Genomic DNA, 17,149 nt, shown 5'->3' on the forward strand with positions numbered 1-17,149 from the left:
GTAAGGGGAATGAAGGTAGCAGTTGGAATTAAGGTTGTTAACCAGCTGACCTGAATATAGGGAAATTAGCCTGGATTATCCAGGTAGATCCAATATAATCACAAGGGTCTTTGAAAGTAGAATATGGCTAGAGGAGTCAGAGGGAGATGTGATGAAGGTAGAATGATCAGAGATGTAAAATATGCTTGCTTTGAAGGTGGAGAAAGGGAACCGCAACTCAAGAGTGCAGGCACCTTCTAGAAGCTGGACGAGGCCAGGAACCACATTCACCCGTAGGGCTTCGAGAAAGGAATGCAAATACCTAAAAAAAATCTGCCGATACCACGATGTTAGCACAGTGAGTCCACGTCTGGCTTCTAACTTCCAGAACTGTAAGTCCACAAATTTGTCTTGTTTTAAACTCCTAAATTTTTGGTAATATGTTACAAAAGCCATAGAAAACTAATACACCCCCTAAAATTGGATCTGTTCATTTTAGCACTTCTCGATGATCCTTGCCTGAATCTTTTCTTATTTGGGGACTTGAAAATGGTGGTGTTTGCTGTGTTGCTTTTTCCTTACTTATTAGGTAGCATTCTTGTGAAAGAAGAGCTTCTGCCTTCTTGTTTGTTCTTCTCTCTCCCTCTTTGTCTCTTGAATATGCAGTATGAACTCATAGATCCCTTTTTAAAATCTAGAATTCTGTAACTTACTACTTTCATTATGTTTTTGATCCTTTGCTTGTCCCAAATTTGACCACCGGTAGCCAATCTAGCACACTCCTGTGCCCACCTGGCATTCCCTCATTAATTTTGAGCCTGTTTTGCTTTCTAAAATACAATATTTAGGGTTAACATTACCCCCCCCTTTTTTTACCCCAAACCTGGACACCACCAGTTTCCCAAGGAGCCCCGGTTTCATTTAATGAGGGAAGGAGGACTGATTTTTATTGTGACTTTGATGTCTCTCTCAGTTTACTTTTGGTTTTATTATGTGCTGGAGCATCTTTCCATGGTCTCAAAGACCTTTGCTGTAACTTTTTCTGTGAACCGTTCATGTATTTTGCCCATTTTCTATCAGCCTGGGTTTTTTTTTTCCCTCACTGTGAGTTGTTGATGTAGCAGAGAAATTAGCCTTTGACTTGATAAACATGTTGCAATTGCTTTCTTCCAAATTTCTATTCATTCATTCTGTTGTTTTGCCATGTGAACTTCTTTTATGTGAATTTATTCGCTTTTTTATTGCAACTGGATTTTGAGTTCGACCCACATCACAGTTGTAAAGAAATTCACCCATGTTTTCTTCCAGTATATTTAGATCTCCTATCTGCTTGGTGTAAGGTATGAGTCCAAAATTACCATTCAACAGTTTCTCAAGAACATTTGCTGTCAAGTCCCCCTTTTCCCCCCAGCCATTTGGTATGCCTTCTTTATCACTTACTAAATTTCTATGTTTTGAGGTCTGTTTTTGGACTTTGTATCCTGTTCTGTTGGTCAGTCGACACATGCTCCAATACCACAGTATTTTAATTAGAATTTTGATAATGTATTAAGTCCTAGGGCTAGTCAGCCTTTCATGCTTTTCTCTGGGGTTTCCTAGCTATGTTCTCATTTTATAAGTGCCTGTTGTAGCTCCCAGAAAACTTATTGGTATGTTTATTGGGACCGCATTAAACTTATATATTAGCTTAGGGACTTTTAAAATTCGATCTACTTGCTATTGTGAATATGCTCAATGTAGAGAGAAAGTCTGACTACTTTCCCAGTCATTGTGCATCTTTCTCAGTGGTTTTCCTTCTGCTAAGCATCTTTGAAATATCTGGCAAACCTCTCATTCTTAGGGCTCAGCTATCCCCCGCACTGGCTCAGTATGTCTGGGTGACCTAACACAGCGTCAGTGTATATGAAGTTCCTTGGCTGATGGCAATATATGGTAAAAGCTGAGAACCCCTGATTTTTTTTTGGGTGGGTGAAGGGAGAAGGATCCTTTGGAGCCCTGATATGAGGGAAGGAGGACTGATTTTTTATTGTGACTTTGATGTCTCTCTCAGTTTACTTTTGGTTTTATTATGTGCTGGAGCATCTTTCCACGGTCTCAAAGACCTTTGCTGTAACTTTTTCTGTGAACCATTCATGTATTTTGCCCATTTTCTATCAGCTTGGGTTTTAGGGAAAGGAAGGAGGAAAGGAAGGAGGAAAAAAAGTGTTTTAAAGTTCCTAGGATTCGTGATATGCTTGTATTTGGTTCATGTATTTGTAAAAGTTAAAAGATCTTTGTCACATTTACTGCTTTTTGGTTTGAATTCTACCTTGTTTGCTGTTCCTTGTTTCTTTTCTTTCTTTCTTTCTTTTTATCCAAGTTTTTATTTCAATTCCAGTTAACATAAAGTATAATATTAGTTTCAAGTGTAGGATTTAGTGATTCATTGCTTACATACAACACTGGTACTCAGCACAAGTATTCTCATGGTATACATTTCCTCAAACCCCCCCCCTTTTTTTTTTAGCTTTTATGAATGATGTGCTTTTAACTGTATTTTTTTGCATTTAGTATGTAATAGGGTTTTGTATGCCTCTGATTTTTTAAAGTAGGTAAAACAAGCCTATTTCATATTATTTATAGATTATGTCCTATATGATCCCATATATATGCATTATTACATACAGTATTGTATAGGTGTGTGCTGCAGACTGGGGGCAGAGCCCCTGCGTTCTTTGCAAACTCTCGATCCTCTGAAGGTGAGGAAAAGGGAGTACGGATCTCCATGTGGTAATTAATGCAGCAGCATAGGAGAAAGCTAGAAGAACCCCAAGTGGAGACTATTTGTGTCTTGCAGGGAGGGGAGTCCTCTTTGAAGTCTACGCTTGAGCTGATTATGAAAATTAGTGCTGGGACAGATTTTGAAAAGGATGATGAGACAAGGCAAAGCTAAATGAATCACACCTACCAACCATTGCCCTGCCTTAGGAAATTTGAACTGAGTTTCTGGTCTAGTTCCTAAGATCGGTGGTTACCATGATGGTGGCATCACCACTAAATGGGGTACAGCTTTGGAAGGTACTGGTTCCAGCTGATTCTGGTATTCCAAGCATTCCAGAGTGACCAGTGAGAAGTAAAGTGGAAGATCTTTCTTTAACATTAAACTACTGATATTTACTTACTTGGAATCATGTATATGTACATTACTTAAATGTAATGTCTGGTCTCAGCTGAATCATAAGAAGCTATAATTACTGCTTTTCTTTTTCTCTGTGCTCTATTTTCTTGGCCTCTTTGTCCAGAGTGCCCTTGTTTATTAGGAAGGATTGTTTTTTTTTCTGTGCTAGTTGTTACATTTATGGTAATAATTTGTATGCTATCCTTAATCCTCTTTCCCTTATTTAGATGCCTCCTGTTGGTTTTGACAGACTTCCACCTATGTGATAATCAGTGAGCTTACCTAACATCTCTTAGTGTTTCTTTCTCCTTCGTTGGATTATTTTTCATTGAATTATTTCTACTGGGTCAAAATACGTAACCTGGATGCCCTGTTCTTCTACCTTGACCGTCCATATTTCCTTTAACCTTGAATCTGCGCTTATGCATATTTAATGCTTACTATTAGTCCTACTGCTGGAGTTTGCTCTATCCTCTCTCGGTGGGATTAAGCTTGTGTCCTCGCAGATCCTGAGGAGTTGTTCATGGGGACAGTGTTCCGGAGATGTTAGCACATTTCCATTGTTTGTAGCCTTGTTGTGTGAAGAAGAGCTTGTCTGGACGTAAGATTCCTGATTCCCACTTTGTCTTTTTTTTTTTTTTTTAAGATTTTATTTATTTATTTGAGAGAGAGACAGAGCGACAGAGAGCACGAGTGGGCAGGAGAAGGAGAAGTAGGCTCCCCACTGAGCAGGGAGCCCAATGTGGGGCTCAATCCCATGACCCTGAGATCGTGACCTGAGCCAAAGGCAGATGCTTACCCACTGAGCCACCCAGGCATCCCTCACACTTTGTCTTTAAAGTTTCTTTAAAATGGTACTCTCCATTGTCTTTATATATTTTGGTGTAAAAGTCTGATGCCAACCTGATTTTTTTTTTTTTTAAAGTAACTTAGCCTTTTTACTTAGAGGTTCAGGGGATTTTTTTTTTCCTTATCCTTAATATTTAAGTTTTACCAGGATATATCTTAGAACTCATGAGCCTGGTTGCATTACTTTAGGTATATAGTGGAGTCTTGGAATGCCTAACAACCTTGTTTTCTTTCTAGAAAGTTTTCTTAGATTGCATCTTTAAATTTAAATATTTCATTGCATCGCTTTGCTTTTCTTCAAACTCTCTAGTTATCTCTTTGGTCTTCTATCATTTTTTCCATGTCTCTATGAATCTTTTTGTCTCTTTATTTTCCAGCTCATGGCTATTTTATCTTTTTCTTCAATGTCTTGTTTTTTTTTTTTTAAGCTGAATCTGATTTGACTTATTTCTACAAATAGTTGTGTGAGAATGTTTAGTTCAGGTTGTACTGTTAGGTTTTCACCCACTTTATCTTTATTGGAGAATTCTTTTCCAATCAGAGCTAACCTCCTCAGATTCTTCTATTAATAATACCTTTGTGGATGTTGTTTGCCAAGTATGCTCATTTTGAAATGGCTTCTCTTTCTGTATGAGCAATAATGGGGTACATAGGCAGGGAGGAGTGTATGTTTGGCTGACCCCATTTCTAGTTTGTGGGTGCCCTCTTATCTGTGTTCATTGCACTGCAGTCTTTAGAAATTAATAGTGCTTGGTTTTAGTGGGGAGGGGGGACTTTATGTCTCCTGATTTTATTACTATTTTTAAAATATCTATAGACCCTTTAATTTCCAGTGCTTGTTTCCTTCTTCCATTCACCCCCAATCCTATGCAAAACCCAACCCTTTTTCCCCAGAGTAGTACCTTCTTGAGATTCTAATCTGTGCTCCTGCATTCCCAAATCTCTGCCTGTGGATTATTTATCAACCATGCACAGAACCACTGTGTCTCAACATTGTTCCAATTTGGCATTTAGGATGTGAGTCTCTCCGCCTGGGAGATGATTTTTATCCATATTCTGTCATTGGGCCTCTGATCTCTTCTTGCCCACCTACAGTTGCTGCCCCCTGTCCTCTGTGTATTGAGCTCTGGAGCTTGGTCTGCTGCTTCAAGCTTTTGATTTCTCTTCTTAAGCAGAGATGGAAGTCCATAGTAACTGATCCTACTCAGGCTCTAAGTTTGGGTTCTGAAAAGCTTTGTTTGCCATACTTGTTGATCTGAATTTGTGTTTGTTTTTGTTCGTTTGTTTGTTTGTTTGTTTTCCCATATAGTAGATGGAGATAGATGAGTATAAGCAACCACTGTCTTTCTCTGGAAACTCAAATGTTTCTTAGATATACCTAAAGTTTACATCTTAGCATTTTTTTCTTAACATGAATGTCTTTCATTAAGACAGCATATTTGTCTCATAGCACTTGTATATAGAGTCCTTTATTTGTTCAGTTATGCTTTGAAATAAGCACAATTTTAAGTGAGAAAACTGAGACTTGGAAAGGTTATGTGAATTCTTCAATATCACATACCTACATATATTAGAAGAACTAGAATTCAAATTATAGCAATGAAAATGAAATAAACAGCTTTTTAAGTTGTGACTCTTTACTAGTACCAACCCCTCACTCGCATTGAAAATGCCTAATCAGAGTTAAGATCATCACCCCTTGAAGTTGTATGAAAAGTTCCTGCATTGTGTGGATATTTTCTAAGACAGTTGTGACATAAATAGATTTGGTCTCTGCCCCCAGTTCTTCACACAGAGCTTCTAGAAACCTTTTAATTTCCTGAGTGGTAGGGGTGATAGGAGGCTCATTCTCAGAGTTCCTAAATCTCTTGGAATTTTTTGGATAATAAGATCATCTTTTGTTCTAAGGAGGTGACTCTTGGTGGGCTCCTGAGTCGCTTCATGATGGGGGCAGATCACCAGAAAGAATACGCATGACCAGAAGCTTGAAACTTTCAACCCCATACTTGAGGGAGGGGAGAGAGCCTGGAGATTGAGTTAATAATTGATCACACCTATATGGTGAAGCCTCCATAAAAATCCCTTAACTGTAGGCTTCAGAGAATTTATGGTTTTGGGGAACATCTCCATGTACCAGAAGAGTGGTATCCTCCAACTTCACAGGGACAGAATTCCTGTGCTTGGGACATTTCCAGACCTTACACTATGTACCTCTTCATCTGTCTATTTATCTGTATTTTTTATAGTAAATTGGTTATAGCAAATATTTCCTTGAGTTTCATGAACTCTCCCAGTAAATTATCAAACCTTGGGGCGATGGGTGGCGGTTATGGGACGCCATGACATTGTAGCCAAGTTGGACAGAAGTGTGGTTACTCTAGGGTCCCATGACTTGAGTCTATCATATAAAGTGAGGCCAGTCTTGTGGGAATGAGCCCTTGAATCTGTGGAGTCTGACACTAACTTCAATTACTGTCAGAATTGGATTAATTCTAGGACACCCAGTTGGTGTCCAGAAAATTGTAGAGGAAAAACCCCTATGCATTGCTATCAGTTGTTGTGAGTAAAGAAATAGCTCTTAAAACAGTGGTTCCCAGCCAGGGCTAGATCAAAATCATGTTGAAATACTTTTTTAAAAGAGGGAGTCTGGAAACCAAATCCATTGACTCTACTTCTGTAAATCTAAGGCAAAACCCATAAATTTGTATTCTAAATTGTTAATCATTCAGCCAGCCAGCTGATTGCTAATTTCAGCAACTCTCTTGGACACTGGAGTAGAGTGGTTCCTGAACTTAATAGTTCTTGCTCTCGTGGAGTTGACAGTCTCATGGGAGAGAAAAAATAGTGATTCAGGAATCACACTGTTGATATAAAAAATGAAATCACAAATGCTCAGATCAGTGATCTGAGGGGGAAAAAATAGAGGAGAGTATAAGAAATTTGTGTGATGTAGCCTGAGAGCCTAGAGGAGGCTTCCTTGAGAAAGAGACACTTAGCTGAGACCTGGAAGGTGAGAGTGCTGGCTACTCAGCAAGACCACATCATGTGCAAAAGTCCTATGGCAGAATGAGAGTGGAGTGTTAGAAGAACCAGAGGAAGAGAAGGATGAGTATGGCTGATGATGAGACCAAGCCGTGTAGGAGCCATGAATAATGAGTTGAGGATTTTGGGTTTGACCATAAAAGCAAAGGAAAATCACTGCTGGGTCACATGCATTCTGTGTGAGTGGAGTGTGGATACTACATACCCTAATCAGAGTTGCATTGTTAAATGAAAATCCCAGCTTTTTTGTAGAAGCACTGGAGCAAATGTTCAAAATGGCAGAATTACAGACCAGGATGCTATGGCATTAAAGGGAAAATAATATGTCTGAGAACTATTTCAGATGTACCGTAAAGAGGACTTGGTGATGGAATTGAATTGGGTTGAGGGTTAAGGTTTGAGGTGTTCTCACTTCAGGTGAACAGGTGAGGTGTCTGTTTTGGGGGCTTGTGTATGTTGCATGGTGGGAAGTCTGATTCACTGGGATAGAGCCATTGAAGTGAACCATGTAGTGAAGATATTTTGATTCATTCTCAAATATGTTGAGATGGGAGGTACATTTTTGATATCAAAATGGACTTGTTGAATAAGCTATAGAATATATCAGTGTGGAGGTCTGCAGACAGGCGAGACAGCATGGTTCCTACCATGGCAGGTGGTAGGAACATGGTGTCCCATTAAGAAAAAATGCCCCCAGAAAGAATCCTTGGATAATGGCTTTAGCCATTGAAGAGTATAGTGAAATATCAGGATTATTGGCATCTATCATGCTGGTGTCATCTATTCATTAAATAAAACATGATTTTAAAGAACCCAGACAAGGCTGGAAGCTCTTGGAGTTGTGGTGAACATGCTTGGCTAGGTCTGTATTTGTACTACCGTGATTTTTTTTTTTTGGATAATGAGGTAGCATGTACTCTCTCGTGGGAGCTGAAATGACTTCAAAGAAACCTTCACCCATCTTCATTTCTGCAGGAGAGGAGGCAGGAGCCTGCGGAGTGAGTGAATAGGATGTGGAAGGTGGAAAAACAGCCCAATTAAATTACAGTGGAATGATAGAAGTGAATGAAATTTTGAAAAAGAAAAAAAGAAAACACACACACACAAAAACAAAACAAAAAACCCCACATTATCTCTGGTAAGAGAGTAAGTTCAAAAAGAATTGGAAAAATGCAAAAAAAGGAGGGGGGCATTTCACCAGCTCTGTCAGTTTGCTTCTCTGACCATTTCTCTATTTATTAATTGGCAATGGGTGATAAGATGTGTTTCCATCCGCTGCATTTCCAGATAAAAATGTCAGTGGCAAAAGCAACATTGAATTCAGAGAAGCATCTTGAATTAGAAAGCTAGGGGATCTGTTCCACGAGTTTCCTGGGCAATTGGCTATAGAACAGAATGAGAAGACTGTGTTATAGAGGTTCATCAGTGGCTCGCAGGGATTGATGAGCTGTGAGACCCATGTCATTCTACCAGGAAACGAGTTGGATGATGGCAAACTGAAAGAAATTTGAAAGTTGATCACAACAGCTATTTGTAGGCCACAGATTTCCCATACCTGCATTCTTTCTCTTCTCACAATTTCCAATATTTGTATTTTATGGTAGGCCTGCCTTTGATAGTTAATCTCAAATCCTCTTGGGAAATGACACAAATAAATTGTATACATTTATACAAATACAATGTTTTTATACAAATAGAATGTACACAATTGAATACATTTATACAAATACAATGTATACATCGTATACAATGTATATAAATACATTATACAAATAAAATGGACATAGAATGGGACTGGGTTGGTTCCAATCTTAACCACATATGTAGCCAGAATCTGGTATGCGAATGATGACATTTGGCATTCTCCTTGCTCATGTCCACTCCCACCGTCTGGCCTCCTGTTACTCTCGAAAAAAGGATGTCAGTGAAATAAGCAAAGTCGTGGACCAGCAAAGCCACCCGGAAGTACCAGCATACTCTATGTCTCCTCCCCTGGGAAACAGGGAGCCCATGAGTGCCACTTCGGTGCGTGTGTGCCTTGCACATCTAGGCTGGTAGCTCCCCACGCACACACCTGGAGTTTCCTCCCTAATCCGTTTTTCCTCTGCACCGAGGGCAGCCTCTTGCCGTGTTCTCACTAATTATCTCTGACATGCAGTTGGCAACCCTGTTTGTGAGGCTTCGTCTATATTCTGCGCTAGGTTGGCCTCACCCCTTGGGAGATGAGAAGATGTGTGTCTTTGAATCAAAAGATCTGAGCGTGCAGTCAAGATGTACTCCTGTGATCCCTTAATATACTTTAAGCCAGGACCCCTTTTATTGTCTCTCAGACACCATTTCCCAAATGCACTGCAGTGTCAGCCTATTCTTCAAAGTGCCCTTACAGAGAGCACCTGATGTCTCCAGCTGGAAGAAAAAGCTAAGGACAGACTCCACCCTGCTGCTCTTCACTCAGGGCCTGAGAATATGTCAGGAGGAAGCACTGTTTTTCCCACTGAGATGGGGGTAAATGCAGAATGTTTGAATTGCAGAGTCTTCTGAAGACGGTAGTGTGTGTGTGTGTGTGTGTGTGTGTGTGTGTGTGTGTGTGTGTGTTGGTGGTGGGGGGTGGTTCTTAGTGTAGCGCTGATTGCACAAGCGAGATCACATATGGAAAATTAAACATAATGAAACTCAAACATTCTCTTGCTTTGAAGGTGATGCATTTGAGCAGGAGGCTGCCCTCCTGCTCTTCCTTATAATCTTTGCAAAATTGAAAGGGAATTCTTCAGTCAAGAGCCATACAGAAAACCCTTTGCCGGCCAGACTGGGCTCTCAGACTAGAGTAAGAAGACCTCAGTTTTAGATTCCCTGGGATCGTAACTGCAATATTACAGTAGGTTTTCATTGATAATATGGAAACAAAGAATGCGTTTACAGGGCATCTTACTCCCTAGTCCTTGTGCTTCCTCCTATGTTCTTGGAGCTCCATTCACTACAACACACAGGGACTCCCTTTTGCTCCTTTCCTTACTCTGCTTTAGGGAAAGGCAGTTCTGGTAAGACAGTGACTTTGGGCAAAACAGTTGAGCATGGTGGGCTCAATCCACCCCTTCTTCCTCGCAGACATCAACCAACCATTCATTCATTCACCAGATAGTATCGAGGGCTTACATATTATCAGATACCTTTCTAGCCACTGGAATTGAACCAAGTAAAATAGACCAATGTGAATGAAATAGACAAAGAACTATTCTAATAGGAGGCACAGAAAATAAATGTAAGAGACATAAGTGCTTTTAAAGTGGCAAGTGCAGGGGCGCCTGGGTGACTCAGTCGGTGAAGCGTCTGCCTTCAGCTCAGGTCATGATCCCAGGGTCCTGGGATGGAGCCCCACATCGGGCTCCCGGCTGGGCGGGAATCTCCCTCTCCCACTCCCCCTGCTTGTGTTCCTGCTCTTGCTATCTCTCTGTCTGTCAAATAAATAAGTAAGATCTTTAAAAAAAATAAAATAAAGTGGCAAGTGCAACCATGATGGGCACTGAGCCGTGTCTAGCATTGTTGAATCATTCGTACACCTGAAACTAATATAACACTGCCTGTTGACCCTACTGGAAGTAAGATTAAAAACTTAATACAAAAAACAAAGTGGAAAGTGTCAAAGGAAAAACTGGAGTAGAGAGAAGAAATATCAAGGGATGGGTGCCGAAATTTTAGAAGGGAAGGCCGGGGGCTAAAGCAGAGAGTTCCTGCAGCTTTGACAAAGAACAAGGAACCAGATTGTCTGGAGCCCAGAATTAACCTAATTTGACTTGTGTTTTAGTAAAATCACTCAGCTCCTGTCCTAAGACTCAATTGGGGGAGAGGGGAGGTTGTGACAAGAAGAGGGAACTGACATGACGGTGCTAGCAGGAACGGTGGTGAGGAGGAACAGGATTCCAAACGTATTTGAAGTATGGATGGCAAAACTTGCTGACAGATGACATGCAGTGTGAGGAATGATCAGCATTAAGAATGGAGATATGCATCAAAGATTTTGAAGTGCACAACTGAAGAATGGATTTGCAATGAAGTGAGGTGGAAAGACTGGGATAGGACCTGTTTGGGGTGGGGCTGGGAGTAAAAATCAGGAGTTCAGTCTTAGATACATTTGAGTTTAAGATGCTTATTAGACATCCAGGTGGAGATAGTAAGGTGCTCAGAGGAGAAGCCCAAACCTGACATCAGCTTGGACCTGCATGAGATCATTCTAGAAGGTGAATATGGTCAGAAAAATAAATGTGGCACAAGGACTAATCCCCGGACACTCCCAACATTTAGAACTGCGAACAAAAGAAATGAGCAACAGAGGAGATGGGAGAGGTAAGAGTGCCGAGTGGGGTGAAGTATGTCTTTGTACAGGATCCATTGCTCATCCTCTGGGAGACAGTTCCCACTCCTGCCTGGGCCTGCCTGGGGAGTTCCGCCATGTTTTGCTCTTCAACCTTCACAACGCTACTTGGCTAATAAACTTGGATGAAGCCATGTCCTTCAACCTGATCTCAAGTGCTGCTTTAGTTTCTTCTCAAAGTGCTCAGACCTGGGTGGGAGAGAATGGTGTTCTACCTCAGGCCTCCCTTGGGGCCTCCTAAAAGAAAAACTGAACAAGTGCATTTATTTTATTTTTTTAAAGATCAGAAATTTCTTTTTGTGATTTTTTTTTTTTTTATGCCAAGAATCAAAGGGATCTATATTTAGGGTATAATATTTTATTGTTTAACAAATAAAGGCAATATTTTAAAAACAAACCATATTGTCCAATATTAAGTTTTAGTTTTCCTTTAATACTTACTCTTGACAAAGGGGCAAGCTCTTCTTGTTCTTAGTTCTCCTATAATTGAACCTTTTTTGGGTGGTCATGTGTCTTAGGCCTTGGTAACAAACTGATCTTCTTTGAATGTTGACATTTTCTTTTTGGCAAATGTGTCTGGGCATATTTACAAAGTCAGCTCCTAGCCACAGCTGAAGTCATTGGGGACCAGTAATCAACATTGTTTGACAGGATCAAGTATCATGTGTGGGTTTGGAATATGCCTACGTGGGAAAAGAAGAGAAAAATGCAGGAGGCGTCCATACCAAAATGATTACATCTCAAGGCACTCCTCGCTTAACAGAGTCTCACATCTTTGCGACTCTTGCCTTAATGTTTTCTGTTTTCCTAAGAGAAGAGTGCTTCCTCTTGTTTTGGAAAAAAAAACAACTTCTTCAATATTATTTTGGTGACTTTATTCACTAGTTAAATTTAATCTTGATAGTAAAAAAAAGACCCTTTCAATTAAGTTCATGCAAGTTTATTATAAAACCTTAGCATTATACTGAAGTATATAAAAAGGAGAAAGAAAACCAAGTCAGAATCACAAGATTTAAATACATATGGGTATTAATATTGTGCTGTCCATACTTATTTTTTTTTACTTATACAGTATTTTAATTTACTTCCAAAAATGCATCATGTTATACATAGTATGAAAATTGATTTTAACCACTTCCTAAGGTATGCTCAATTCTAGTAAATATTCCATGAATGCTACTTGAAAAGAAGATAAATTTTCTGTTTTCAAAAACTAGAGCTTGATATAAAACACTAATTAAAATTACCTTCCTGGTTCTGTATTCACATACTCTGTATTTTTTACTACTCTTCTTTTTTTTTTTTAAAGATTTTATTTATTTATTTGACAGAGAGAGACACAGTGAGAGAGGGGACACAAGCAGAGGGAGTGGGAGAGGGAGAAGCAGGCTTCCCGCTGAGCAGGGAGCCCGATGCGGGACTTGATCCCAGGACCCTGGGACCATGACCTGAGCCGAAGGCAGATGCTTAATGACTGAGCCACCCAGGTGCCCTTTACTACTCTTCTTGTTCTGTAAGATAATCTCAGGTTTTCATTTTTTGCTTTAAATTTTAATTTTTGTCAATTTTCAACAGTTTTGTAACATGCCTTAGTTTTAGGCAGTATCCTTCCTCAAAAAGTTACCCTCTTTAAGAATAGAACAAAGGTGGAGGTATTACACTCGCTGATTTCAAAATGTGCTACCAAGCTCTAGTAACCAAAATAGTATGGTACTGGCACAAAAACAGACACCTAGATCAATGAAATGGAATAGAGAACCCAGAAATTAACCCACACTATATATGATGATTTAATCTATGACAGAGAAGTCAAGAATATACAATGGGGAAAAGACAGTCTCTTCAAAATAATGGTGTTGGTAAGACTGGATCACAATCTTGCACCATATACAAAAGTAAATTCAAAATAGGTTCAAGACCTGAATGTTAACACCTGAAAGCATAAAACATCTAGGAGAAAACACAGGTAGGAAGCTCTTTTGACCTTGGTTTTAACAATATGGTCTTGGACCAGTCTCTTCAGGCACATGCCACAAGAGCTAAAGTAAATGAGATCACATTAAACTGAAAAGCTTTGCATGCTGAAAGAAACCATCAACAAAATGAAAATGCAACTTAGTGAATGTGCCCAGATAGGTACAAATCAAACATCTGATAAAGGGTTAACATCCAAAATATATAAAGAGTTCACAGAACTTACTGGTTTTTTGTTTTGCTTTAAGAACTTACTTATTTGAAAGATAGCACACAGGAGCATGAGTGGGGGGAGGGGCAGAGGGAGAAACAGCCTCCCCAGTGAGCACAGAGCCTGACGTGGGGCAGGATCCCAGGACCCCAAGATTATACTGAAGTTACACGCTTAACTGAGCACCTAGCCACCCCTAATGTGTGTGTGTGGGGGGGGGGTGTAATATTTATTTATGTATTAGAGAGCAAGCATGCAAGCAGGGGGAGGGCCAGAGGGAGAGGGAAAGAGAGACTCCCAAGTAGACTTCAGGCCCAATGGAGAGGCCAACACTGGGCTCGAGCTCACGACCCCAAGATCATGACCTGAGCTGAAATCAAGAGTTGGACGCTCAACCAAGTGAGCCACCCAGGTGCCCCACAACTTGATGTTTTTAAAAAAAACAATTCAGGGGCGCCTGGGTGGCTCAGTTGGTTAAGCGACTGCCTTCGGTTCGGGTTATGATCCCAGGGTCCTGGGATCGGGTCCCACATCGGGCTCCCTGCTCGGCAGTGAGTCTGCTTCTCCCTCTCCCTCTGATCTCTCTCGCTCTCACTCTCTCTCGAATAAATACATTTAAAAAAAAAAAAAAAAAAAAAACAATTCAAAAAATAAGAGGTCCTGAATAGACATTTTCCCAGAGAACACCTACAGATGGCCAACAGGCACACGAAAGATGCGAAATACCCCTAATCATCAGAGAAATGTAAATCAAAACCACAATGAGGTATTAGCTCACACCCATTACTTTTGTTTTTCTTAGTAATAACTGGTGTTGGTGAGGATGTGGGGAAGAGGAACCCTTCTTTGCTTCTGGTGGGCACGTAATTTGGTGCAACCCCTGTGGAAAACCAGTACAGCGGTTTCTCATATGGTAGTAGCACTACCATATGATCTGGTGATTCCATTTCAGAATACTTATCCAAAGAAAATGAAAACACCAATACGAAAACATATTTGCAACTGTATGTTCGTTGTAGCTTTATTTTCAGTAGGCAAGATACTGAAGCAACCTGTGTCCACCGGCGAATGAATGGATAAAGAAGTTGTGCTCTGTGTATAGTGTGTGTGTATGTATATACATATGGAATACATGTATGTGTATTATATGGAATATCACTCATAAAAAAGAATGAAATCTTGGTATTTATGACAGTGTGGATGGACCTAGAGGGTATCATGCTAAATGAATCAAGTCTGATAGACGAAGACAAATACTGTATGATTTCACTTACTTGTGAGCTTTAAAAAACAAAGGAACAAAACAAAGCAGAAACAGACTCACATTTAGAGGAACAAACCTTTGGTTACCAGATGGGGGAGGTTTTAGGGGCCCATGAAATAGGTGAAGAGCATTAAGAATAACAAACTTTGTGTTACAGAGTAAGTCATGGGAATGTAATGTACTGCATAGGGAATATAGTCAGTAATATTGTGATAACTTTTTATGGTGACAGATCGTAACTAGACTTCCTGTGGGGATCATTTCATAATGTATAAAAATATTGAATGACTGTGACATACATCTGAAACTAATAGGATATTATATGTCAACTATACTTCAAAAAATTATCCTCTTGAATGGTTTTTATTTTGAATTTCACTGGATCTGTTATTAATATGGTGACCCTTGGTTCTTTATTTCTTTGAATTTTCTTCATACATTTTACCCATTTTCTGAGTTACTTTCTTTTAAGTGTATATATAACAGGTAGCATGAACAACAGTTGGATTCTGAATCAAATGAAGTATCTTTATGTTTTTCTTTCAAATATCTGAATTCACTCACATTGATTATACCACATAATAAGTAATATTTATGCTTATAATTTTTTTTGTTTTCTTTTTTGGAATACTTTTTGACTCATTTCATTTTTCTCATAATTTTCTATGACACATTGACATTCTTATTCCTCCACCTTAGCCACTCTTTATGTTTCATTCTATTGTTATATTTATGTCTTTAAAAAATGAACATCTTTGTACAGTTAACACTCTAGTGAAATAATGGCAGTTGACTTTTTAATTAAACTTTTTAGGGGAATTTTAGATTTATCTCAAACTTGAATGGAAGTACAGAGAATTTTCTCTACCCTCTCTCCTTTCATACATAGAAGCTCATCCCCCACCAGACTGTACATTTGTTATAATCAGTGAACCTACATCGGCATGTAATTATCACCCAAAGTCTGTAGTTTATATAGGGGTTCACTCTTGATATTGTACACCTTAATGAGTTTTGACAAATGTATCCACTATTGTAGTAACACAGAGAATGGTTCTACTCTTCTTCTGTGCTCTGTCTGTTCATTCATCCCTCTACCCTAACTGTTGGTAACCAGCGAACTTTTTATTGTTTCTATACTTTTGCCTTTTCTAGAATGTCGTATAGTTGCGATCATGCAGCTTGAAGAGCTTTTCCGGTTGGTTCCTTTCACACAGTAGTACTTAAGTTTCCTCCATGTCTTTTCAAAGCTTGATAGCTCATTTCCCTTTAGCACTGAAAAATAGACTATTGTCTGGATGTATCATAGTTTATTTACCCATTTACCTCCTGAAGGACATCTTGGTTGCTTCCAGGTTTTGGCAATTAGGAATAACACTGCTGTAAATATGTGTGGGCAGGTTTTTGTGTGGATGTAAGTTTTCAGTTCATTTGGGTCAATTCCAAAGAGTGTTATTGCTAAATCGTATGATAAAATCATGTACTATTTTGCAGTCCCACCAGCAATGACTGAGAGTCCATATTGCTCCCCATCCTTGCCAGCACTGGGTGTTGTCAGTGTTTTGGATTTTGGCCAGTCTAACAGGTATGTAGAGTGGTATCTCATTGTTGTTTAAATTTGTCATTTTCTAACAACATATGATGATAAACATATTTTCATATGCTCACTTGGCATCTGTATAACTTCTTTGGTGTCTGTTCAGGTCTTTGCCTACTTTTTAAATTGGTTTTTCTTTTATTGTTGAGTTTTAAGAATCTTCATATATTTTGCATAGCAATCCTTTATCATACATGCCTCTAAAAATATTTTCTGTCAATCTGTAGTCTCTCTTCACATACTCTTGACACTGTATTTAGCAGAGCAGAAGTTTTTGATGAAGTCCATATTGTTCGATATTTCTCTCATGGATTGTGCCTTTGGTTTTGCATTTAAAAATGCAAGGTCGCCAAGATTTTTTCCAATGGTATTTCCTAGGAGTTTTATAGTTTTTCTTTTTACATTTAGGTCCCTGATTCATTTTGAGTCTTTTTTTTTTTTTTTTGTGAATGGTGTAAGGTCTGTGTCTATATTCATTTCTTTGCATGTGTGTGTCCAGTTGGCCCAGCACTCTTTGTTGGAGAGTCTGTCTTTGCCCCATTGCATTGCTTTTGCTCATTTGTTAAAGAAAAGTTGACCATTATTTATGTGGGTCTAATTGTGGGCTCTCTAATCTGTGCATTGATCTATTTGTCTATTCTCTCACCAATACCATGCTGTGGTGCAAGAGGTGGGTATAAGACACAATAAAAAAAGTAAGTGAAAAT

General features: G+C 39.3%; 1 long non-coding RNA gene across 1 annotated transcript in view; it reads left to right on the top strand.

Moving 5' to 3' along the window:
* The window catches only part of LOC118522898 (uncharacterized), a 650,767-nt gene that overhangs the window by 500,462 nt on the left and 133,156 nt on the right, over nucleotides 1-17,149 (top strand). The window contains exon 6 of the long non-coding RNA XR_013445856.1: nucleotides 197-371. This is a non-coding gene — a long non-coding RNA (uncharacterized LOC118522898). The remainder of the gene's footprint in view (nucleotides 1-196; nucleotides 372-17,149) is intronic.

This window comes from Halichoerus grypus, chromosome 2 (genome assembly GCF_964656455.1).
Source record: "Halichoerus grypus chromosome 2, mHalGry1.hap1.1, whole genome shotgun sequence".
Classification (NCBI taxonomy): domain Eukaryota; kingdom Metazoa; phylum Chordata; class Mammalia; order Carnivora; family Phocidae; genus Halichoerus; species Halichoerus grypus.